The sequence below is a fragment of the Hippocampus bargibanti genome, linkage group LG03 (assembly GCF_051943395.1).
Source record: "Hippocampus bargibanti isolate YZ-2025 linkage group LG03, ASM5194339v1, whole genome shotgun sequence".
Classification (NCBI taxonomy): domain Eukaryota; kingdom Metazoa; phylum Chordata; class Actinopteri; order Syngnathiformes; family Syngnathidae; genus Hippocampus; species Hippocampus bargibanti.
Genome location: NC_142736.1, coordinates 8,814,209 through 8,839,637, shown reverse-complemented (window position 1 = coordinate 8,839,637; position 25,429 = coordinate 8,814,209). Strand labels below are relative to the sequence as shown.

At 43.4% G+C, this 25,429-nt stretch overlaps 1 protein-coding gene and 1 long non-coding RNA gene across 2 annotated transcripts in view; both read right to left on the bottom strand.

Moving 5' to 3' along the window:
• LOC148900227 (SH3 and multiple ankyrin repeat domains protein 2-like) overlaps nt 1–25,429 on the bottom strand; it is a 281,991-nt gene that overhangs the window by 225,863 nt on the left and 30,699 nt on the right. The gene's annotated exons all lie outside the window — the stretch shown is intronic.
• LOC148900228 (uncharacterized) lies at nt 9,924–17,425 on the bottom strand. Its single transcript, XR_016114427.1, has 5 exons — nt 15,611–17,425; nt 15,262–15,357; nt 11,763–11,862; nt 11,133–11,195; nt 9,924–10,713 (listed from the first exon to the last, which is right to left on the bottom strand). It is a non-coding gene; the product is annotated as an uncharacterized LOC148900228 (long non-coding RNA).

Sequence of the window (25,429 nt, the reverse complement as noted above, 5' to 3'; positions counted from 1 at the left end):
GGTAGTAGTAGAACCGACTGTAGTAGTCTTCGTGCAACACACAACATTCACCATCGCATTACTTATGTGTTTTCCTTCTAATTTTGCCATCAACACGGATCAACACAATGTTTTCAGACCAAACAAAGTACCCAAAATGCGTTGTGTGTCGCTTTCTCGGTCAGGGGCGTTCCTGACGTGACGTGACACAAACTCGAAAACAAGACTTCCTGAATATTCAGTGCGAGTCTTAAAAGGTAAATTATAGCTATATGCGGTGGAATCTTTGCAAAATACGCTCAGTAGAAGTTATTTGAAGTGATTTTACAAATTATGGACGCAACTTGTCCGGAGGCGTCGGTTGTCCTTTAATATAAAATACTAAAAATAACGCATCAGAACACATAACATCAAACATGGAAAATAATACAGGCGAAACGGTTCTTAAACGTAAACTTTGAAGGTGTTAAAAATGAAGTGAGAATCAAAGTCTCTTCCACCAGTGGATCGATGACACCATGCTGACGGGGTGTGACGTCACACTTGTCTGCTCCAAGCTAAATTTGAAAATAAACTGGTGCGTCCATTGACAAATAGAGGGATTGGTTCACTCTTCCTGTCCCCTTTAAATCTAATTCACTTCCAATTTTATACCATAGTTGGATATTTTCTCATGAACAAATCATATCTATCCCAGACGGCAGGTGACATCAATTTAATGTGAAAGATTGGATTTTGAGGTCATATCTGTAACGATTTGCAAGGTGGTGATGGTGGTGGACTCCAAAGAAAGGAGGCAGAAGGGAGGCGCTGGGTGTATTTGACAAATTGTATTAAATAAAGCCAGCAAGAATAAAATCTCAAACAATAAAGTAGCAAACAAAACCATGAGTAAAACATGACAAGATTAAATAAACCTGACAGGGTGAAACAAACAATGACCAGACACTGAATGATCATTCCAGGAGTCCTTTCAACTGCCACTGATTAAAACGACCAACACCAGTGCAGCTGATGGCGGGGCCCTACAACTGCCACCCGTTGGTCGCAAGCCATAACGTGACAATATCGAGGTTGAATTGAAAAGCCCACTGTTGATAACATCAGAAGTTGCAACCTGTCTCCAATTAAAATTTGTTTTCATTATTTCCTCAACCTTCCCAGTTATGTGATATTGACTTCTGCAAAGAACCAAGTACCTTACTCACCCAAATGCCTTTCCTGATTGGTTACATCTACAACATTGACACAATATTCTATTAGTTTATGTAAAAAGTATGCAGTTTCTGACTCTTATCTCAACTACACACCACATGATAATACATGGTGCAATCATACAAAAATAAAAAGGAATTGGACTATGAATTTTTGGACGAGTAATTTTCGTACTGCCAGATCAATCCTCGTTTACCAAGAATTGTTTCATATATCTATCCATTGTTTCATATATCTATCTTTCAGAAGGTTGCAAGAAGTATTGGGCTTGCTCCAAACAAAAAAAAGACAAATTGACTATTTGTACTCATTCATTCAGGAGTCCAAGATGGCGCCCGAGTAGGCAGCTGTCAGCAAGTGCTCTCATGAGCCTTGCTTTTTTTGTTGTTTTTGTCTTTTTTTGTGTTTTCTTTTGTCACCTTGTGCTGTTGTGCGTCATGTGGAATGGATACGGATTGTCTTTCAGCATTTTTGGCCACGACATTCATCAAGGAGGAGACTGTGCCGAGCGGTTGCGCCTTTTCGGCAGCATGAATATGCCAGTACTGTTTTTGAATGGGTGGAATGTCGGTGACATTCGACTGTCATCGCTGGACAACTCTAGGGCCATTGTGCTTTTTTTGCGCCTGTAATGGGCATCTTCACAGCCCCGCTTTGTTCAATGGAAAGGTTGGTGCTGTTGGACAGTCTGCGGCTGGATGGATGCATGGCTTGAGGAGCCCGCTATAAGAAGAAAGGAGCGTCAGCGCAGAGCGCCGATGCGGATGTGGAACTGTCGCGGCTGGGAGTTGAAGCAGATTTATGTGGGACAGGAAATGTGAGACAATCTCTTTTTGTCAATGGATGCTACAGCTGTTTGTTTTTGCTTTCAACATTTAGCTTGTAGTCGACGTGCACATTCCACCATGATGTCCCTGATCCACTGGTGAAAAGATGCTTTGATCCTCTCCTCTTTCATCTAGAAGTGCTTTATGTAACAAAGAGGGTACAAAAAGTGCTAAAGAATAAATGCCTCTCTGTGTCTTTGTGTTGTAATATTGTCTTTGTTTTGTCATATTTGTTTTTTTTTGTTCTTTTGACTTCAAGACGGCGCCGCGAGAGTGGCTCCCTTTCCAGCAGCTCATGTATTTTGTTTTCTTACTTTCATTCCTTTTATCGCTTTGCTGCTGTGAAATGTAAATTTCTCCACTGTGAGACTAATAAAGGCAAATCCACACCAATCCAATAAAAAAAAATATATAATATCCAACCATCCCCTCCATGAGCCGTCACCTTAACGTGGCGGAGAGGTTCGTGTGTCCCTATCATCCTAGGAGCTAAGTTGTCTGGGGCTTTATGTCCCTGGCAGGGTCACCCATGGCAAACAGGTCCTAGGTGAGGGACAAGACAAAGCATGGCTCAAAGGTCCCTCATGACGACAAACATAAATGGAACCAAGTTTCCCTTGCCCGGACGCGGCTCACCAGGGCCCCTCACTGGAACCAGGCCTGGATATGAGGCTCGTTGGCGAGCGCCTGGTGGCCTGGGCCAACACCAATGGGGCCCGGCCGAGTTTAGCCTGATTAGAAAACGTGGGTCAGCCTTCTCAAGGGCTCACCACCCGTGGGGAGGCGCCAAAGGGGTCGGGTGCGCTGTCAAGTGGGCGGCAGCCAAAGACGGGGACCCTAGCTCTTGGGACATGGAATGTCACCTCTCTTGCAGAGAAGGAACTTGAGCTGGTGACTAGGGTAGAAAGTTTCCGTCTAGATATAGACGGACTCAGACTTGCCTCCACACACAGCCTGGGTTCTCAGACTAGCCATCCCAAGAGTACTCCTGCTGGGGACTCTCTTGTTCTGCTGGGTGATTTCAATGCTCATGTGGACAGTGACAGTGAGACCTGGAGCGGTGTGAATAGGAAGAACACCCCCCCAGATCAGAACCTGAGAGGAGTTTTGTTATTGGACTTCTGTGCTCAACATGGATTTTAAAAAACAAACACATGTTCAAACATAAGAGTGTCCATATGTGCACTTAGCACCAGGAAACCCTTGTTCAATGATTAACTTTGGAGTTGTATCATTGGATTTGCGGACGGATATTTTGGACACTCGGGTGAAGAGACTGTTCACCACCTGGTGGTGAGTCGGGTTCGATGATGGAGGCAGATGTCGGTCCGACCTGGCAGACCCAAACGTATTGTGACGGTTTGTTGGGAGGGTCTGGCGGAATTCCCTGTCAGAAGGCGCTTCAACTCTTCCCTCCGGCAGAACTTTGCCTATGTCCTGGGAAAGGTGAGTGACATTGAGTCCAAATGGAACATGTTCCGTACCTCTCCTGTTGAGGCGGCCAATCTGATTTGTGGCCATCAGGTTGTTGGTGCCTGTCGTGGCGGCAACCCCCGTACTTTATGGTGGACACCAGCAGTAAGGGATGCCGTCAAGCTGAAGAAGGAGTCCTATTGGGTCGATATGGCCTGTGGGACCCCAGAGACAGCTGACAAGTATCGATTAGCCAAGCAGAATGTGGCTTTGGTGTCGCTGAGGCAAAAACTCGGGCATGGGAAGAGTTTGGTGAGGCTATGGAAGCCGACTTCTGAATGGCTTTAAGTAAATACTGGTCCACTAGAGGCGTCTCAGGAGCGGAAAGCTGAAAGAAACCAGAAAGAAATCCTGCTTGCCATCTCTCCTTCTATTCATTTCAGCCATTATTCACTCCTCGCTGTCCTCAGGAATTGTCCTTGTCCCCCTCAAAACGGCGGATGTCACACCAATTCTTAAAAAGCCTGGATCTGATCCCAATGACTTCGAGAACCTTCACCCCATTTCTCACCTTCCTTTTATTTCCAAAATCCTAGAAAAAGTTGTGTACTCTCAGCTACGCTCTCACCTCTCCCAGAATGATCTCTACAAACTATTCCAATCTGGTTTCTGCCCCCTCCCCAGTACAGAATCAGCTCTCTTAAAAGTCACGAACGATCTTCTTTTGGCAGCTAACGCCGGTTTACTCTCCATCCTCGTCCTTCTTGACCACTCTGCAGCTTTTCACACCATTTCTCATCCCATCCTCCTTGGCAGACTTTCCTCCATAGGGATCACCGACACGCCCCGATACTGGTTCCACTCTTATCTGACCAATCTCAGTTCATCCAAATTAACTCCTTCACTTCACAGTTCTCTCCTGTATCTTCTGGTATGCCCCAAGGCTACGTCCTGGGACCGCTCCTCTTTATCCTTCTTCCCCTTGGCAATATTAGTGTATGAAACTCATGACAAAAAATTTGCGGACACCAGGGCAGACAACTCTGAAAAGTTGCCTGCTCGGCCATAAAGTTGCCTACCCCCTTTTTCACAACTTGAAATGCAATAAGACGACTAATCGCAAAAAAACCCAAACATTGTTGCAAAGTATTAAGGATTGATAATCAGAATATATAACAGAACACTTTAAAATTAAGTAATTGATGTACACAAATGTTCCCTTGCTTAATTTGTCGTTAATATCCTTGCTGATGATTTTGCTCCAGTTGTTGTTTCTCCATACACTTCCTGGCAGATTGCACAGTGCAATATTTGCGTTGCGTCGTCTGCCGCAAGCCATGTAGACTCCTCTTTCCACGATGCTCTCAATGTACGTTTACGTTTTGTAGCGTCATAAATTTTGTTAGCTTCTTTTGAGTCTCTCTTTTAGGGCTGAGGTTTTATCTTGATTCCTAACCACTTATCAATTTTTCTTGTGTTCTCTGTGCATCTACTTTTGAAAATGACATGCAAAGGCATGACCTGATAACGCTCGGGAAAGTCCGGGCGCTAAGTTATTCAATGCAGGCTTTCGAGTATGTCAACTGTCAAAGGAACCAACATTAAAAATTGCCAAACGAACCGAAATTCCGAAATTTCAACCCGAACGAATATTTCGAAATCGGAATAAAGCAAACGTTTGATTAAAAAAAAAACAATGTTTTTTTTTTCCTGGAAAACATTGTCAGCCACCCGGGCAGAGAAGTTCTGGAAGTTCTACGCCCGGCGTGAAAGTTAGACGCCTCGGGCATCCGGGCAGACATTATTTCAAACACTGTCAATATTCTCCGCAAATTTGGTCTACAATTTAATTGCTTTGCGGATGACACCCAGCTCTATCTCTCTAGCAAACCCGACGCCACTCTTCCACCTTCTTCCCTTTGACTCTGCCTCTCTGAAATTAAATCCTGGTTTACCCATAAATTCCTCAAACTTAACAGCGAAAAAAACTGAAATTCTCCTCATTGGTACCAAATCTACCTTGAGCAAAGCTAACAATTTCTCTCTCACTATTGACAATTTGACCGTTTCTCCCTCCCATCAGGTGAAAAGTCATTCTTGACAGCACACTATCTTTCTACTCCTATATAAATAACTTAACCCGGTCTGCGTACTTCCACATACGCAATATCAATGGTCTTCGCCATTCTCTCACTCCTCACACCAATGCTATCCTCGTTCATAGTCTTGTCACCTCCCAGATTGACTATGGCGATTCACTTCTCTTTGGTGTCCCTCAGAAACTTCTCCACAAACTTCAACTCATCCAGAATTCTTCAGCTCGGATAATCACCAGAACCTCATCATTTCACCACATCATCCCCGTCCTCCAAGAGCTCCACTGGCTCCTGGTCAAATATAGAATCAAATTCTTCTTTATACATTTAAAGCTATTCATAACCTTGCCCCCCATACCTATCTGACCTACTTCAAATTTCTATTCCCTCTCAACCCCTCAGATCCTCTTCCTCCACCCGCCTCGGTGTGCCCCCCCTGCCGTCTCAGCACGATGGGTGACACAGCCTTCAGCTGCTCTGCCCCCAAACTTTGGAACTCACTTCCTCTCAACATTTGTAACATCGATTCTCTTCCCACCTTCAAGTCCAATATCAAAACCCACCTATTTAAAATGGCATTTTCTGTGTAGCTCTCTCTTTTGTTTTTATTTATAATTGTATTTTATTTATTGCATTATATTTGTGATTATATTTTATTTATTATAGTACCTATACTTGTCTGTGACTGTAAAGTGTCCTTGAGAGCTTTGAAAGGTGCTTAAAATGTAATGCATTATTATTATTATTATAACACTGTGTACAGTGAGGATGGGGCGTTGCAGACCTCAACTTGGGACATTGTGAGCCGGTGGACAGAAAACTTCGAAGACCTCCTCAACTCCACCAACACACCTTCCTTAGTAGAAGCGGAGTCTGGGGACTCTGAGGTGGGCTTTTTGATCGCTGTGGTGGAAGTCACTGAAATACAGTAAAGTCTCGTTATATCGATATTCAAGGGAGTCCGAAAAAATATCGATATAACCGGGACTATCGATATATCCGACCCTGTTTGCATGTAATTTTCTCCGTGCGTGCATAGAAATAGTATCGATATAACCGTGACTATCGATATATCCGATATCGATATAACGAGACTTTACTGTAGTTGAAAAGCTCCTCGGTGGCAAGGCTCCAGGTGATGAGATGAGAGCCGCCCGGAATTCCTCAAGGCTCTGGATGTTGTGGGGCTGTCTTGGTAAACACGTCTCTGCAACATTACGTGGTCATCGGGGGAGAGTGCCTCTGGATTGGCAGACAGGGGTGGTATTCCCCCTTTTTAAAGGTGGGACCGGAGGGTGTGTTCCAACTACAGAGGGATCACACTCCTCAGCCTCCCTGGTAATGTCTATTCAAGGCTTCTGGAGGGGAGGGTCCGTCAGGAAGTCGTGCTTCAGATTGAGGAGGAGCAGTGTGGTTTTCATCCCGTGGCACAGTGGACCAGCTCAACACCCTTAGCAGGGTCCTCGAGGACGCATGGGAATTCACCCAACCAGTCTACATGTGCTTCATGGACTTGGAGAAGGCCTTTTAACATGTCCCTTTGGGAGTCTCTGGGGGGTGCTTTGGGAGTATGGGGTACAGGAACCCCTGATATGGGCCGTTCCATCCCAATACGACCGATGTCAAAGTTTGGTTTGCATTGCTGGCAGTAAGTCAGAATCGTTTCCAGTGAGGGTTGGCCTCTGCCAAGGCTGCCCTTTGTCATCGATTCTGTTAATAACCTTTATGGACAGAATTTCTAGGTATAGCCGAAGGTTTGAAGGGCTCCGTTTTGGTGGGTCAGTATATCATCTCTGCTTTTTGCAGATGATGTGGTGCTGTTGGGGCCTTCAAGTGGGGCTCTCCAAGTCTCACTGTAGCGTTTCGTACTTTGTTCCTATCTGTCGTGGTGAAGAAGGAGCTGAGCAAAAAGGAAAAGCTCTCAATTTATCTGTCATTCCAAGTCCCATCTATGATCATTAGCTTGGGGTCGTGACAAAAAGTCTGAGATCCCGGATACAAGCGGCCGAAATGAGCTTTCCGTAGGTCATCCGGGAGGGGCTCAGAGTCGAGCTGCTTCTCCTCGACATTGAGAGGAGCCAGATGAGGTGGCCAGGGCATCTGATTAGAATGCCTCCTAGATGCCTCCCTGCTGAAAAGTTCCGGGCATGTCCCACGGGCAGGAGACCCCAGGGACGACCAAGAACACACTGGAGAAACTATGTCACGCACCTGGCGGGAAGGAAATACCTCTTCCCATTTTATGTGATGCATAATAAAAAGTAATGGTGGCGAGTAATTACTGAATTACGTACCAGCAGTTTCAGTAATAGCTTACTGAGGACCCAAGGATCTATGTCGTCGTACTACAGTTGGTGTGAATTTATGTTACGACTGTTAGAGCGTCTGTGTTTTATACCTCCCCATTCAGTGTTTGATTTAAACATACATTCCATACAAAATATAGCACCGAAGCAATTTACGAACAAATTCACCTTACGAACGACCGCTCAGAATGTAACTCGTTCGTAAGGTGGGGAGCGTCTGTATTTACCAAGTGGTCAATGGATGGTGAGTAGCACAGTGAGGAAAAGACCAAAATATAATAATAATCTCACTGAGAGATGGCCTGAGGTGGCCGTGCATGCTTGTAGAAAACATCCACAGTTAGGATTTCAAAAAATAAAATGGCTCACATGCTGCATGCCAACTTTGTCACAATCATAATCAAGCAAGTCTATTAAAAGGAGTCTATTAAAAAAAAAAACTTTTTGCTGAATTTCTTTTGTGAGCAAGAATTATCACAATTTCCAAAGACCTATGCAAATACCTTTTCTTGAGTATTTCGACAGAACAGATTAGATGTAGCAAAGTGAAGCAAATTGTGTCCTCTTTGGAAATGTATCATTCAGCAGAAACTGACTGGATTGATCCGGCTTGTAGTTTTTGATTGTATTATGTTATCCTAACTTAGTTGTATGATAATAACTGAATTTATGACTAATAAGACAGTTGGGCAGATGGGCTGACATATCATTTCGACCAGGTTCAGCAATTGTCTCCTCCAGAATTGGCAAAATAAGGAAAATAATATTTATATTAATTTCAAATTTACAAGCTGCTTATGGCCCTGTGAATATTGCATTAAATAGTTAGAATTAATGTATCTTTGTAACAGAAATAAAACGTATCAGCAACTAAAGAGTTGTAGTCTCTCTCTCTCTCTCTCTCTCTCTCTCTCTCTCTCTCTCTCTCTCTCTCTCTCTCTCTCTCTCTCTCTCTCTCTCTCTCTCTCTCTCTTCCTGTCTCTCCGTCTTTCTCTTTATCTCTCTCTCACTCTATGTCTCTCTACATGTCTCTCCGTCTCTCTCTTTCACTCTATCTTTGTCTCCCTCCCTCACACACACACACACACACACACACACACACACACACACACACACACACACACACACACACACACACACACACACACACACACACACACACACACACACATGCACGCCCGCAAACGCAAACGCACACACACACAGACATATTTTGCTACATGGTGGGGACATGGTGTGCAAAAGTTTTGACCCGTGGGAACCCAATTTAAAAAAAAAACATTTATAAAACTCATAAAATTAGATTTTAGTACCCATTTTTTTAGCCTGTGCTCACTCAGAAATCACTTTAAAATGGCATAATTCTTGATTTAATTTTTCCAGGTTTTTTGCAACTTCGTGGGGACTTAACGAATCATGTCAAACCAAAACTACCAGCAGGTGGCGCTTATTTTTTTCAAGAGACAATATTTAGAGCCTGTAAGGTCAGCAATTGTGTTTTGCAGGAGCCATGATCGTATATTTTTTGACAATTCTAAATTTTGAACACATAAATTGTGAAATATTTTGTTCACATGCACAACTGGGTCCAAGCCCCCTCCCATTTTCTGACACGATAGCCGACAGATAAATCAAGCCAGATGTAGGTCTGCCAGGTTCTGTCACAACCAAAAGTTTGACTGCATCCAGTATTGGAATTTTCAATGTCTCTTCTTTTCCTTACGGCTTTTCCCTTCAAGGGGTCGCCACAGCAAATCAGTGTCCTCCATCTTGAGAGGTTTGATCCGCATGTTTGTTTTGGTCAAGCTTGTGCTACTCTTTATTATTTATCTGTGAATCATCCCATTTATGCTGCCAGCCAATTTTTGTTTCATAAATGTGCTGAGTTCCAACACTTGGTATGCTCTTTGTGTAGTGTATTAGATTTTTATGTTTAATCTATGGAAAATATTTCGTCTTTTAATTACATATTGACTAACAACCTGTGCAGATCGGACCTAAATGTCAATGTTTTAATTTTCTCAATTTTCAATCTAAGTTGCGAGAACAAAAACACTTTTTTTTGCATATTTATTGGATTGGATTTGACTTTATTAGTTTCATAGTGGAGAAATTTACATTTCATAGCAGCAAAGTTATGAAAGAAATGAAAGTAGAAAAGCAAAATACAGAAGCTGCTGGAAAGGCAGCCACTCTCGCAGCACCGTCTTGAAGTCAAAAGAACAAAAACACTAAATAACAAATAACATGACAATTATAAAATAGATTGAAGAGAATCAAGTAAATTAACACTGCTCACGTACCAATTTCAATGGCAGCCTCCGATCTTTTTAATAATTGAAATATATCAACCTGAAATTTCAAACATTCAAGACATTGTGGTAAGAAAATAAATACAAATTGCTTTCATATTAACAAATGCGTATAAAACATTCAAGACTGAAATAAAAGTGCTGGAGAAAATTGGTGTGTCCAGAAGTTTAGTTGACAAATATTCAAGAAAAAAAACACTCAATATGTTGAAATAAAAGCTATTGTCTCTGTGTTGTACTGAAATGTACCAGAAACAAGTGCACATGACACATACAACATACATAAAAACAATGCATTGTTCCAGCTGCCAAACCTAACCTTTCCTTAGTTTCGAACCTAACCTTAACTGCGTTTTGCAGACATTCTCATTAATTTATCAATGTGGTTTTTCACGAAATATTTAACTCCCTTCCAAGTTCTCCATTTCAATTCTTCTGGTGAAGCCTTAATGCAGTTCATGCATTCGTCTTTGCCTGGAACCTTGAGAGACCTGATGGAGTCAATCCACGGCGTGTATTTCTTCTTCTGTCCACTTTTTTACCTTCATTTTTACTTCTTCCTTCCCTATATAACATGGGACAGTAAATTAATATTCCTCCAAAAGTTAAGACACAGGCCATTGCTGTCTAAAGTCATCATTTGTCTGTTTTGTAGCAGTTTTGTAGTTTTTATACATCAAATGATAACACATTCACAAGCCACTAGATAACAGTTTACCTTCAGAGTTCTATTAGTAGTAAACAGATTTTATTTGGTGGGATCATTTTATTTTGTAAGGGTTCAGATTACATGACGAAATGCTTATCTATCTATGTTATGAGGAGGAAGAGCTATAGAGCATCTTTTGTAGGATAACAATACTTTATGGTAATCACAAACAAAAATAATGTCTCATATTTCCCCTACCCATACAGTATATAGACCCATAACACTGTTGCTTGTCAGATGATAACTCAGTCACGAACCAAGAGAAAACAGTTTACCTTTTGTTTGCTGTGGTGGAACAGGCACCTTCTTGACGAGCAGAATCATACCATCTGACCTACCTGCACAAAAAAACAGGTCTCTTGTTTCTATTTATAATTTTATTTTAATTATTATAGTACCTATGCTTGTCTGTGACTGTAAAGTGTCCTTGAGAGCTTTGAAAGGCGCTTAAAATGTAATGTAATATTATCATTATTATTATTATTAGTAGTAGTAGTATTAGTATTAGTATTAGTATTAGTATTAGTATTAGTATTAGTATTAGTATTAGTATTAGTATTAGTATTATTGTAAATACAAATAAAACACAACATATGTGTACTTTCTGTAATATACCCAACACCAAACACATAACTGGATTTCGGGTGGGTACGTTGCTGTCTCAGCATCAGTGACTGCATGGAACTCCTCCCACTCTCCTTGTGCAAGATTAGATTAGATCACATTACATTACATTACCCTTTATTAGACTCACAGTGGAGAAATTCACAAGTATTCTGAATTTACAATTATTTTCTGTCAACATTTACATATGCTGACATGTATGACACCAGTGGTCTACATTTTCGGAAGGGATTGAACAACACATATGTTGACCTAAAAACATTTTAAAGTCATAAACATACCAGATGATTGTGGCGATGATGTTGATGTAGTACATTTTTTTCATATCTTCATCATCCTCATCATCAGTGCCTGACATATCAGTCTCAACACATAGTTTTTCTGAGAAACAGAAGAAACACAAATAAAACTTCAGCTGGCAGACAAAAAAATGGGGGCAATTATTTCCTAAAATATGCAGATGTGTTTTTACAATGGGGATCAATGTTGATAAGTATAAAATGTTTATAAGTTGTGGAACATTCCGTTTTGTCTCACGCAGGTTTCTGAGGGACTTTGAGGACACGCATTCACTCCATCTGGTGCCACAGATTTGTTTGAACACCCGTGCATTATTAATGGCATCGTCATCACCTGAGATTAATCCTTCACATTCAATATTATTATTATAATTTGCAATTTTCCTGAGGTTGTGGCCTAACTTGAGTGCTAAGGATGGTATTTCGAATGCATTTAATTGCTCATTTAAGCCAGCCACCTTCCTCACTGCTTCGATCAAATGAGGGAAATTTACTTGGATGAAGAAATCCACCATGTCTTGAAGCTTTCCATGTTTCTTCCCCTGTAGAAGCAGTCATCTTGTCTCAAGCATCTTCTGTCTGATGTAGTCACGTTTTGAGACATCACGCCCATGCTGATTGAACAGGCGTTCCCCAAATTTCAGAATCACCTGTTCGCTACGCACAGCATTTGTGATTGCATCTTGATGCATAGCAAGCACCATTTTCCAAAACTGTTCATTTACACCACCTGGAACTGGCTGAGCATATTCACACAAGGCCTGAACCCTAGTCTTTCCTGGTTTCAACTTTTGCACATGCATGTTTAAATATCACCTCCGCATGTGCCTCCACATTACTCTCCTCATAAAGTAGCCCTGACAATTCACACAATGCATGTAATCTTTGGATTCCACGTTTTTTTTTGGATTGCTGACGAGGTATCAAAATTTCTTGACCTTCACGAAGAACGTCATTGTTATGGGCACGATTCCCTTTATTTCTGAGAAGATCCAGTTGGATCCTTCTCCCTTTGGAGCCAGTTGGAAATTGAAGCACATTTGCCACTTCAGTGGTATCTTTGTGTTGTTTTATCAAATGGCGTGCCATTTTTCTGTAAGGCTTGGAGGAAAACACACAGAAGTGATATTTGTTGAAGAGCCTGCCGCCATCTGTTTTCCTTTTAAAAGTCATGACCTTCATATCAGAACCACTGGATGAAGCTGTTTGCTGGTGTTCTGAGTCAGATGAGTCGGCACAAGTCACATGTCTTTGTGTCTGTAGCTTAGAGGAATTGGCCAGGTGTAAACTTTTTGATTCATGAGGTTTATCCGTGTCCAGGGTAGAAGAAGGTGTCACATGTCTTTTTTTATGTGAAGTTACATCTACTTTCCGTGGGTTGGTCGAAGGCACTTTCCGTCTTTTTGTCCTCTTTTTCTTCTTCTGCTCTGTTTCTTCTACCGAGCTGTCACTCGTTTGTTCTCCAGGTTTGGGAACATATTCATCATCAGTATTGTCAGAACTCAGAATCAGAATCAGAATCAGAATCAGAATCAGAATCAGAATCAGAATCAGAATCAGAATCAGAATCAGAATCATCTTTATTGCCAAGTATGTAGAACACACAAGGAATTTGTTTCCGGTAGAACACGCTGCACTAGTATCGTCGTCAAAAAAAACTGCTAAGTGGCACTATACAGTTCCATTTTGGCTATTGTTGAAAGAGTTCAAAGAGTTAATGGCTTGGGGGAAGAAGCTGTTTAAATGTCTGCTGGATTTGGTGCGCATGGATCGGCAGCGCCTGCCTGAGGGGAGTAGCTGGAAAAGGTGGTGGGCAGGGTGCGGAGGGTCCAGTAGGATTTTCCGCGCCCTAGTTTGGATTCTTGCAGCGTGCAAGTCCTCGAGAGTGGGTAGGGCGGTGCCAATGATTTTTTCGACTCGACAGAGAACCGTCCATGGTGTGTTCAATCATTTTCATGTAAAGCTGAAAGAGGGAGAGACAGAGAGAGAGATTACTCACCGTTCCTATAATCATTTTCATGTAAAGCTGAAAGAGGGAGAGACAGAGAGAGAGATTACTCACCGTAAAATCCTATACATAATTTGTGCCCCCCACTCTCTCTCTCTCTCTCTCTCTCTCTCTCTCTCTCTCTCTCTCTCTCTCTCTCTCTCTCTCTCTCTCTCTCTCTCTCTCTCTCTCTCTCTCTCTCTCTCTCTCTCTCTCTCTCTCTCTCTCTCTCTCTCATATATATATATATATATATATATATATATATATATATATATATATATATATATATATATATATATATATATATATATATATATATATATCAGACAATGGGGAACAGAGGATGAGGTGCTGGAAGAGGGACAATCATGGGAGGAAAAGCCCCTACACGGCATGTACCACCGAACAATAACAGAAATGGCTGATCTCAAGAAGTCCTATCAGTGGCTAGAGAGGGCTTGCCCAAAGGACAGCATAGAGGCACTCATCCTGGCTGCTCAAGAGCAGGCCCTGAACACCAGAGCCATCGAGGCAGGGATATACCACACCAAACAAGACCCAAGGTGTAGGTTGTGCAAAGAGGCACCTGAGACAATCCAACACATAACTGCAGGGTGTAAGATGCTGGCAGGGAAAGCCTACATGGAGCGCCATAACCAGGTGGCTGGCATAGTATACTGAAACGTCTGTGCGGAGTATGGACTGGAAACCCCAAGGTTAAAATGGGAAACACCTCCCAAGGTGGTAGAGAATGATCGAGCAAAGATCCTGTGGGACTTCCAGATACAGACTGAAAAGATATGGCCAACCAACCAGATATCGTGGTCATAGATAAAAGGGAAAGGAAAGCCGTTGTCGTGGATGTAGCGGTCCCGAGTGATGGAAACATCAGAAAGAAGGAACATCAGAAAATCGAGAAATACCATGGGCTCAGAGAGGAGCTGAAGAGAACCTGGAAGGTAAAGGTGACAGTCGTGCCTGTGGTGGTCGGAGCACTCGGGGCAACAGTTTATTTGCTCCACACTTTTGTGAATTGGCATAGAACTGTGTAAACATTGAAATAAACAATTTCAAAAGATCTCTCTGGTGCAAATTTTGAACTTCAGCATACTCATTCTCGTATTAGACATTGTAATAGGAAGACAATTATTTTGAAGAGATGCTAGTTGGACCATAAGCGATGCAGCCTATCGAAGTGTTGCTTTAATTACTGTTGAAAAGCATTTTCCCTCTCTCACTGTATGTATGTATGAATGATACCATCCAGTGATTTCATGGTATCCTTTATTATTCTCATAATAATATGAGAGTGAATAAGAATCTAATAGCTATTCAAAACATACCAAGAATAGTTAAATGCAGGTTTTCAAAAAAATATGTTTTTCCCCATATCTAATATTAATGAACAAGAATCAGAAAGCCTTTAATAGTCCTACAATGGGGGGATTTTTCAATAGATTAAGCACGAGAGATTCTTATGATGATACTGACCGGCCTCTGGAGCTCAGGGCCACTTGCACTATGACCAACATCACTAGAAGTGTGGTCGTGGCTGTTGTCATCATTGGAGCTCCCGTTGTGATTTATCTGAAAAACAACCAAAAAAAAAACATCAAATCAACTGCCAATGAAAGAATGTTTGGTTCCAGCATAAATGGGTTACTCTCTTCAGATATTATGTGTCACAATGTGCAGGTGGATGAAGTCTAAGTATTTGACACTGTAAATGAAGTCGCAAGTTTTTTAAAACAGTGTTGATCAAGTTAAACTTAACTTTATTTCATTTGTGGCAGACTATAGTAAGGCGAACGTTGCATTCAGTCAAATGCGGTCCTTATACCTTGGTTGACATTTGTGGTTGAGTCTTCTCAGATCTCTCCATCTCATATCTCATCCAACGACTTTGATCCTGCAAAAACAAAAATTACATTTTGAGATGTTAATTATGTTGTTGCTTTTTATTTATTCATTGTCATTTGTGGCACTTTTGGAATTACTGTTGCACGTTTTTTTTTTCCATAACCGCCAATATTGGTTAATGGCGTGATCTGCTCTATTCAATGCAATGCCTCCTCTTCGGTCTTCCTCTCGGTCTCCTGCCTAGCAGTTAAAGATTCAGCATCCTTCTCCCGATATAGTCATTCTCTCTCCTCTGGACATGTCCAAACCATCTCAGACTTTCTTTCCAAAGCCTCTCATATGAGTTGTCCCTCTAATGTACTAATTCCTGATCCTATCCAACCTGGTCACTCCCAAAGAAAACCTCAACATCTTCAGCTCTGCTACCTCCAGCTCTGCTTCCTGTCTTTTCTTCAGTGGCACTGTCTCCAGTCCAAACATCATGGCTGGTCTCACCACTGTTTTATACACTTTTCGTTTCATCCTAGCTGAAACCCTCCTATCACATATCACACCTGACATTTTTCTCCGGCCGCTCGAGCCTACCTGGACACGCTTCTTCACCTCTTTTCCACGCTCACCATTGCTCTGGAGAGTTGACCCCAAGTACTTAAAATCCTCCACCTTCTTTATCGCTTCTCCCTGTAGCATCACTGTTGCACTTGGATCCCTCTCATTCACACACATATATTCCGTCTTGCTGCGACTGATCTTCATTCCTCTCCTTTCCAGAGCATATCTCCACACCTCTAATTTCTCCGCCACCTGTTGCCTGTTCTCGCTACAGATCACGATGTCATCTGCAAACATCATGGTCGAAGAAGATTCTTGTCTAACATCGTCTGTCAGCCTGTCCATCGCCATAGCAAATAAGAACGGGCTCAGAGCTAACCCCTGGTGGAGTCCCACCTCCACCTTGAATTCCTCAGTCACACCGACAGCACACCTCACAACTGTCCTACAGTCAGTATACATGTCTTGCACCGCTCTGACATACTTTTCTGTCACTCCAGACTTCCTCATGCAATGCCACAGCTCTTCTCTGGGCACCCTGTCGTACACTTTCTCCAGATCTACAAAGACACAATGCAATTCCTTCTGACCTTCTCTGTACTTCTCTATCAGCATTCTTAAAGCAAACACTGCATCTGCCGTACCCTTTTTTGGCATGAAGCCAGACTGCTGCTCACAAATGTGCACTTCTACTCATAGTCTAGCTTCAACTACTCTTTCTCAGCGTTTCATTGTATGGCTCATCAACTTTATTCCTTTGTAGTTAGTACAACTCTGCACATCTCCTTTGTTCTTAAAAATCGGCACGAGTACACTTCGTCTCCATTCTTCACCATCTAACAGATGATCAAACACCACCGCCACCTCTCCAAGACACTTCCATACCTCGATTGGTAAATCTTCAGGCCCGAGTGCCTTTCCCCCCTTCATCCTCTTCAGCGCCCTCCTCACTTCATCCTTGCTAATGCTTGCTACGTCTTGGTCCACAAAAGTCATGTCTTCTACTCTTTGTTACTTATTTTCCTCATTCATCAATTCTTCAAAGTACTCTTTCCATCTTGCCATCACACTACTGGCAACTGTTAATACATTGCCATCTCTATCCTTAATCACCCGAACCTGCTGCAGGTCCTTACCATCTTTGTCTCTCTGTCTCGCCAGCCTGTAAAGATCAGTCTCGCCTGCCACCCTTACTTTAACCGTGCGCTGCATCTCCTTGTACTGCTGTCTACTCTTGTCCGTCCTTTCTGTGTCCCACTTCTTCTTTGCTAACCTCTTTCTCTGTATACACTCCTGCACCTCCCCATTCCACCACCAAGTCTCCTTATCTACCTTTCTTCCACTCGATACACCAAGTACTTTCCGACCTGTGTCTCTGATTATGTTCGCTGTAGTTTGCCAGTCATCTGGAAGGACCCCTTGCCCACCCAGTGCTTGTCTTACCTCCTTCCTAAATGTCATGCAACATTCTTCCTTTTTCAACTTCCACCATTTTGTCCTCACCTCTTCCTCACTGCCAGCGTCATCCTACACACCACCAACCTATGCTGTCTGGCTACACTCTCACTAACCACTATTTTAAAGTCACTGATTACCTTTAGATAGCGCTGTAGACACAAAATGTAGTCTACCTGTGTACTTCTGCCTCCACTCTTGTCGGTCACCCTATATTCCTGTCTCTACTGAAAGAAAGTATTCACAATAGCCATTTCCATCCTCTTAGCAAAGTCAACCACCACCAGTCCTTCAGCGTTCCTCATCTGGAGTCCAAACCTGCCCATCACCTCCTCATCATCTTTGTTTCCTGCGCCAACATGGCCATTGCAGTCTCCACCAATTACAACCCTCTCACTTCTCGGGATGTTCTGTATGACTTCATCAAAGTCCAACCAAAATTTCTTCTTCTCTGCCAGCTCACATCCTACTTGTGGGGCATACCCACAAACAACATTGAACATCACACCTTCAATTTCTAGCGTCAGACTCATCATTCTATCTGATACTCTTCCAAGACATTCCTAACAAACTCATCTTTTAAGATAACCCCAACTCCATTTCTCTTTCTGTCTTCACCATGATAGAACAACTTAAACCCTGACCCTAAGCTTGTAGCCTTGCTCCCGTTCCACCTGGTCTCCTGGACACACAGTATGTCTTCCTTCATTCTCTGCATCATGTCAACCAGCTCTCTACCTTTACCTGTCATGGTTCCTACATTCAAAGTTCCTACTCTTAGTTCTATGCTCTTGGCGTTCCATTTCTCTCTTTTCCTCCGGGCGCACATCCTTCCTCTCCTTCTTCGACCAACAGTAGTCCATTTTCCACTGGCACTCTGAAAGTCAACAGTACCAATGGCGGCCGTTGTTAACCCGGGCCTCGACCGGGTTTCAGAGGTTTGATTCGCATATTTGTTTTGGCAAAAATGTTTACGTCGGATGCCCTTCCTGACACAACCCTCTGTATTTGGGACCGGCACAACAAGACACTGGCTTGTGCCCCCTTGTGGCTACATTTGCATGATATTTCTAAATAGCAAAAAAAAAAAAAACATCATTTGTCTAAAATCTATATTTCTCATATACAAACAATTTTAATGCTCTTGATGCAAGTGTGCCACGTTGTTGGCATAAGGCCGTGACATTGAATGCTACATGCAACGCACCAATTCTAGGCCTTGTGTTACTTATACGTATTTTCACATAAATATGTTGTGGCGGGCATGCTCCTTCCTCTACTGCTACAATGTCTTACTTGCCTAAGGTTGTCCATCGTGTCCGATGATGACAGTCCTTCTTCTTGTGGGACCATTTCATGTTACTGTATAACCCAATCCGTGATCCACACTGCTTGCCACAGGCAGAGCAGGTGAAGGCATTGACTGGGGTTGTGGGCATGGCACTGGCATGATGTATCCTTTGACGTTTCCTGGTCCGTCTGTCACGTCGGTCTTCCTCAAGTTTTTGTATGCCTTGTTGGAGGAGCTGCTGCCAGATGGAGCGTTGAGCTGCAATGTCCTGCAGCTGGGTCGGTCGGGTTCAGGCCGCATTTTTTCATGGCAGTCTTCACCTGGTCTTCATAGCATTTTTTTGGGCCTCCTGCCAGGCGACGGCCGAGATGGAGCTCGCCATAAAGCGCCTTACGGTTTGAAGTCTCTTCTGGTTTGAAGTCTCTCAGAGCAATTTGCCCGTGGGGACCTCATTTTGCAGTCTCTCTGAGCAATATGCCCGTGGGGACCTCATTTTAGGTCCCCATGGGTAGATGAATCCCCACCGGGCTGCGTGCAGTCACGTTAATGTCCCCACCGTGGCGCACAAACGAGAACACACACACACACACACACACACACACACACACACGCACACGCACACACACACACACACACACACACAAGGAAGAAAGAGCGAGCACCCACCTCGCCAAACAGACTGAGCCCATTGTGCCCTGTGGAGGATGCAGGAACAAAAACATCCCATTGCAACATACAAACGTGGAGCAAAGACGTCCAAACATTGACTGAACACCTTTGCAAGAATTCTAACATTTGTGTGCTCCAAAGAGAGAGGCAGTTTGTTGCGTTTGCAGATAATCCTGCATTACATTTCATTTTCCAGTCGAATTTGATGAATGAATCTGATGAATGGTGTCCATGAGAGAGACATTTGCACTATTGCATTTGTAGATTAGATTCATTTTTGGTCTCACTCATCATTTATTTTCCACACAAACACATCCTTTTCACTTTCCTGAATACATTCATTCACTTTTTAATCTTTTCTCATTTTCTCTGAGGCCCTGTAATCCCCTCTGTTCTCTACAACATCATGTACCATGCTGAACCAAATAAAGCTTGCTGTATTTCACCAGGAATTTTGAATGAAACTACTGCACATATTTGAATAAACCTGAAGGTTTTGTCTGATCACTGCTGATAACTAAGTGCATATATAGGTCCTTCTCATTCATTATTATTTTTTAGTTAGTTCATTATTTTCTGTATCATACTGATAAACATTAGACGTTCATGTATTTTAGATTCCTTACACACAACTGAAGTAGTTCAAGACTTTGATTGTTTTAATACTGACAATTTAGTAAAAAACTGTAAGGAAAAAAAAAAACACCGGTAGGCCATTTCCTACACACACCTGTGTACGGTGTCGCTGCATGCTTCGACTTCAGGCGAGGTTCACTGCTTCTATAAGTGCCCAAAGCTTGAGAATCGGCCCCTCTCTATAATCTTCCTCAGGGTCCCGTCACCTCTTGTGATTGTGCATCATTTTCAGCCACACTATTTCGTTCCCCGACTTCCCACAGTGGTGCCTGATAAAGCACTCTGGGAACAGGCCCTTTGCTCGGACATTTCTTTCTGTGTCTTACCTTCTTGTTTGAGGGTGTCAATAGTGACCTGCTGGGCATAATAGCAAAAGTATCTTCAATAACAAACCACGTCCGCACTCAAAGAAAGGAGGTCACAAAAACTAGTCGACCGTGTGGCTTGGTGTTCTTCCGCCGACAGCTAATCCGCCAACCACCATCTCCGTGGCTCCGTGTGGTTTGGTTTGTCCGCTGAAAACTAGTTCGTCAGCCAAGACTATATGCTCGCGAATTTAATGTTCGTGAGGCGAAAAGTTCGTGAGCTAAAGCATTCATAAGCTGAGGTATCACTATATAGCCATTGCTCCAGTTCAATGATTGACTTTGTTGTCAATCATCGGAAGGGCAGTGGTTTCAACTGATCACCACATGATGGTGAGTAGGCTCAGTTGGTGGAGAAGATGGCAGTTTGACCTGGCAGACACAATTGAATTGTGGTAGGTTGTTGGGAGCGTCTGGTGTATCTTTTCTTAGAACAAGTTACAATTCCTACCTGTGACAGAGTTTTTACCAGAGGAGGGGGACATTGAGTCCAAATGATCCATGTTCCGTGCCTTAATGTTTTGGCGGACAATTTGATTTGTGGTTGTAAGATGGTTGGTGTCTGTTCTGCCAGCTACCCTCATACTTGCTGGTGGACAGCAGCAGTAAGGGATGCCATCAAGCTGACAAGGAGTCTGATCAAGCCTTTATGGCCTGTGGGATCGCAAAGATAGCTGACAGATATTGATTGGCCAAGTGGAATGCCGCTTTGGAAGTTGCCGAGGCAAAATCTCAGGCATGGGAAGAGTTTGGTGAAGCTAACTTCCGGATCGCTTTGATGAAATTCTGGTCCGCCACACAGCGTTCCAGGAAGGGAAAGCAGTGCACGACTACCATGGTGTATTGTGAGGATGGGCGCTGATGATCTCGACTCAGGACGTTGTGAGCCGGTGGACAGAATACTTTGAAACCCACCTCATCTTCACCAACACGCCTTTTTCCTTAGAGGAATCAAAGTCTGGGGCCTCTGAGGTGGGGTCTCCTATCCCTGGGGTTGAAGTCACAGCTTATGTGATTAAAGCGCCTCGCTCCTCGCAAGGCCTCGGTGTGGATGAGATCTGGCCGGAGTTCCTCGAGGTCCTGGATGTTGTGGGCGGTCTTTGTTGCCTCTGCAAGATTATGTGGTCATTGGGGAGAGTGCCTATTGATTGGCCCGAGTGTATGATTCAATGACAAAGCGATCACACTCCTCACCTTCCCTGGTAAGGTCTATTCAGGGTTGCTGGATAGGAAAGTCTGTCAGGAAGTCTCAAATTCGGGAGGAGCGGTGCACTTTCCATCACGGCTGTGGAACAGTAGACCAGCTCTACATTCAAAGCGGGGGCCTCGAAAGGACATAGGAACTCGCTATCAGGCTACATGTGCTTTCTCAACTCAGAGAAGGCCTTTGACTTTGTACCTTGAAGAGTTCTTTGGGGGATGCTTAGGAGTATGCCCAAAAGCGGTGACACGGAATGCACCAATGTCAGTTTTCTGTTCCCACCAATGTCAGTGTTTGGTTTGCTTTGCCGGCTGAATCGTTTCTGGTGATGTTTGGAATGCCAAGGCTGCCCTTTGTTGCTAATTATGTTTATTATCTTTATGGACAAAAATTGTAGGCACAGCCAAGGAGTTGAGTGGGTCAGGTTTGATGGACTTTGTATTACATCTCAGTTTATTGCAAATGATGTTGTTGTTGTTACTGCGCGGCCCGGTAGTCGAGTAGTTAGCACCGACTTCACAGTGCAGAGGTCGCCGGTTCGCGTCCCGGTCCGGCCTCCCTGTGTGGAGTTTGCATGTTCTCCCCGGACCCGCGTGGGTTTTCTCCGGGTCCTCCGGTTTCCTCCCACACTCCAAAAAACATGCATGGCAGGCAGATTGACCACTCCAAATTGTCCCTAGGTGTGAGTGTGAGAGTGACTGTTGTATGTCTTTGTGTGCCCTGCGATTGGCTGACAACCAATTCAGGGTGTCCCCCGCCTCGTGCCCGAAGACAGCAGAGATAGGCTCCAGCAACCCCCGCGACCCTAATGAGGAATAAGCGGTACGGAAAATGAGATGAGATGAGATGTTGTACTGCTACCTCCTTCAATCAGGGCATTCAAGCAAGCATTTATGTTGTATTTTTTGTGGAAGTGTGAAGATTGACAAGTAAATGGCATTATCAGAATCAGAATCAGAATCAGAATCATCTTTATTGCCAAGTATGTAGAACACACAAGGAATTTGTTTCCGGTAGAACACGCTGCACTAGTATCGTCGTCAAAAAAACTGCTAAGTGGCACTATACAGTTCCATTTTGGCTACTGTTGAAAGCTTATAATATCACTTGTAGTCCGGCAACTCATGCTGAAATTACTTACAAAGCGGAGATGAAAGACTCTCATCATTCTGAAATGGCCCTACTAAAGATACGATCTGTTGCAAGATTGTTTTTTTGGGTATTTCAAAAACACATGTTAAAAAATAATGTTCTCTGCCTTCACAAACTTGGGCAAGCCCTGCTTATGGGTTTTAAGTTAATCTTAGAAACTGCATTTAAAGAAGCAAAATGTGCCATGATAGTCTGTTTCAGTTTTGATAAATCACATTGAGCATGTGAATTGAATCTATTAGCGTATGCTTCTCCCAAAACAAGTTTTGCCCAAAACACTCTCTGCTTGTGTTGTTAGTCAATAAGCTTCCACATTTTCCTACGTGAGCAATCAAGTTTGGACTCATTTTTGCACGCCCAAATTTTCAGTCAGTCAGGTCGTTTCCTGAATAATTTAATCAGTTCATCAACTGAAATACATTTGGTGTGTTATTATCATATCACGGAAAACGAGATTGACTCAGCCACAAAAAGCATGACGCAGAGGAAACAAATAGGTCACAAGTAGGTCACCATGACAATTCCATTGCTTAAAAAAGCAGAGAAGTTCAATGGTTGATATAGCATGTAGAAAACAAAACAATAATTTAAACTGTGCAAACGAGTCTCATTTGCCTAAAAGTCAAAGTTCTCAAACTGCAATTTGCTACGGAGAAATAAAAATCAAGCAGTAAAACGCAGGCATGGACAAAATTGCTCGTTAAAAATCAAGATTAGTTTGTTTTGGTGTTATTCTGTTGTGGTTTTATGTCCCACCCAAACTCGTGCCTTTCAATATAATGAATGACTCCACAGTCGAGTCACACCACTCCTGAATAATTTCATCCAATTTCCAACAAATCCTTGAACAACTCTCACACAAGCACAGAAAAAAATCTGACATCTTAATCCCAGAGGCTACACACCATGCACGAAACTGAACATTATGTTGTATAACACCCCATAGCCTCACCCTCAAATTGAAATAGATGTAAGAAACTTTTAAACTGTCATGATCTGGTTGGCGACCAACGGGGGGCGCTGTCGGCCCCACCTACACCTGCACAGGTGCTGGTCGTCCCGATCAGATTGGCGACCAGCGGGTAGAGATGTCAGCCCTGCCTGCAGCCTCGCAGGTGCTGGTCGTTTAATCATTGACACTTAAAAGGACACCGGGCGCGACCATCCGGGGCCGGTTCATTGTTTGTTTGCTGCTTGGTTGCTGCATGCATCGTGTACGTGTTTGTTTAACCTTGGCGGGGTTTTACTTTTGGTCTTCTTTTGCTACTTTGTATTTTTTCCATTCAGATGATTTTGATGTTTTACATTTTGTTCCTGCTGACTTTAATTTAATACAATTTGTCAAACAACCTGCTACTCACTCCTGCCTGCTTTTTGGGATCCGCACCCGGCATCACCACCTTGCAAACCGTGACATAATCCATTTCCCAGTCCCATCACATCCACTTTCAAAAGATTGAATGCAGAGTAACACCTGAGGAAAGCAACCAATCAAATTTGTCTCTGGCGGACACTCCCAGACCATTGAGGTATAAGGACAACCGACTCCATTTTTTTGTTTCCCAACTGACATCAGAAAAACGTTTTATAGCATCTAAAATACCCAAAACACACAGGCTGATATATTTAGTCAAATGTCAATGACTTAAAGTGTCCCAAAACTGCCACAAAATGACCTCGTAACTGAGGATTTTCAGAAAGTCCTGCCCCCAGTTCGTGACGTCACGCCAGGACGTCTTGCCTTCCTTCAGAATCAAAATAATGGCCTCACGGAGTTCAGATTCGGAGAAGATGCTTTCTTGTTACTCAGGAGGAAGATCAGAGAGGGAAAGAAGGCCTACAGGATGAAAATGGAGGATCAGCTGCAAGCCAGCAATGTCGCTGGTGTCTGGAAGAGCCTGAAAAACATCTCAGGCCACAAAAGCCCAGTGACATTGAACGAAAAAGACAATGACTGGGCAGATGAACTCAACCGCTTTTTCAATCGGTTTGACAAGACGCCTGTCGCCCCCGGCCCACCGTCAACATCACCTGTAGCTGCACCTGCACCAACTCTGACTGTGGCCTCACCCTCCCTGCCCCTTCTCACGACCAGCTTCCCGCAACCAACAACTGCCTAACCGTTGCCACACCCTCAGCCGCCACTCTGCCTCCCGGTTCCTACCTGTCTGTCACAACTGCCCAGGTGAGGAACCAACTGAGGAGGATGGAAGTGAGGAAGGCAGCAGGTCCGGATGACATCAGTTCCCGACTCCTTAAGACCTGCTCCGACCACCTGTGTGTCATTGTCCAGCACTTGTTCAACCTGAGCCTGAAGCTGGGCAGAGCTCCACAGCTGTGGAAAACGTCATGTCTGGTCCCAGTGCCCAAGATTGCCAACCCAAAGGTTGGTGGCACTGACGTCTCACCTGATGAAGACGCTGGAGAAACTCGTCGTCCCCCACCTGCAACCGCTGGCAAGCTCATTGCTGGACCCGC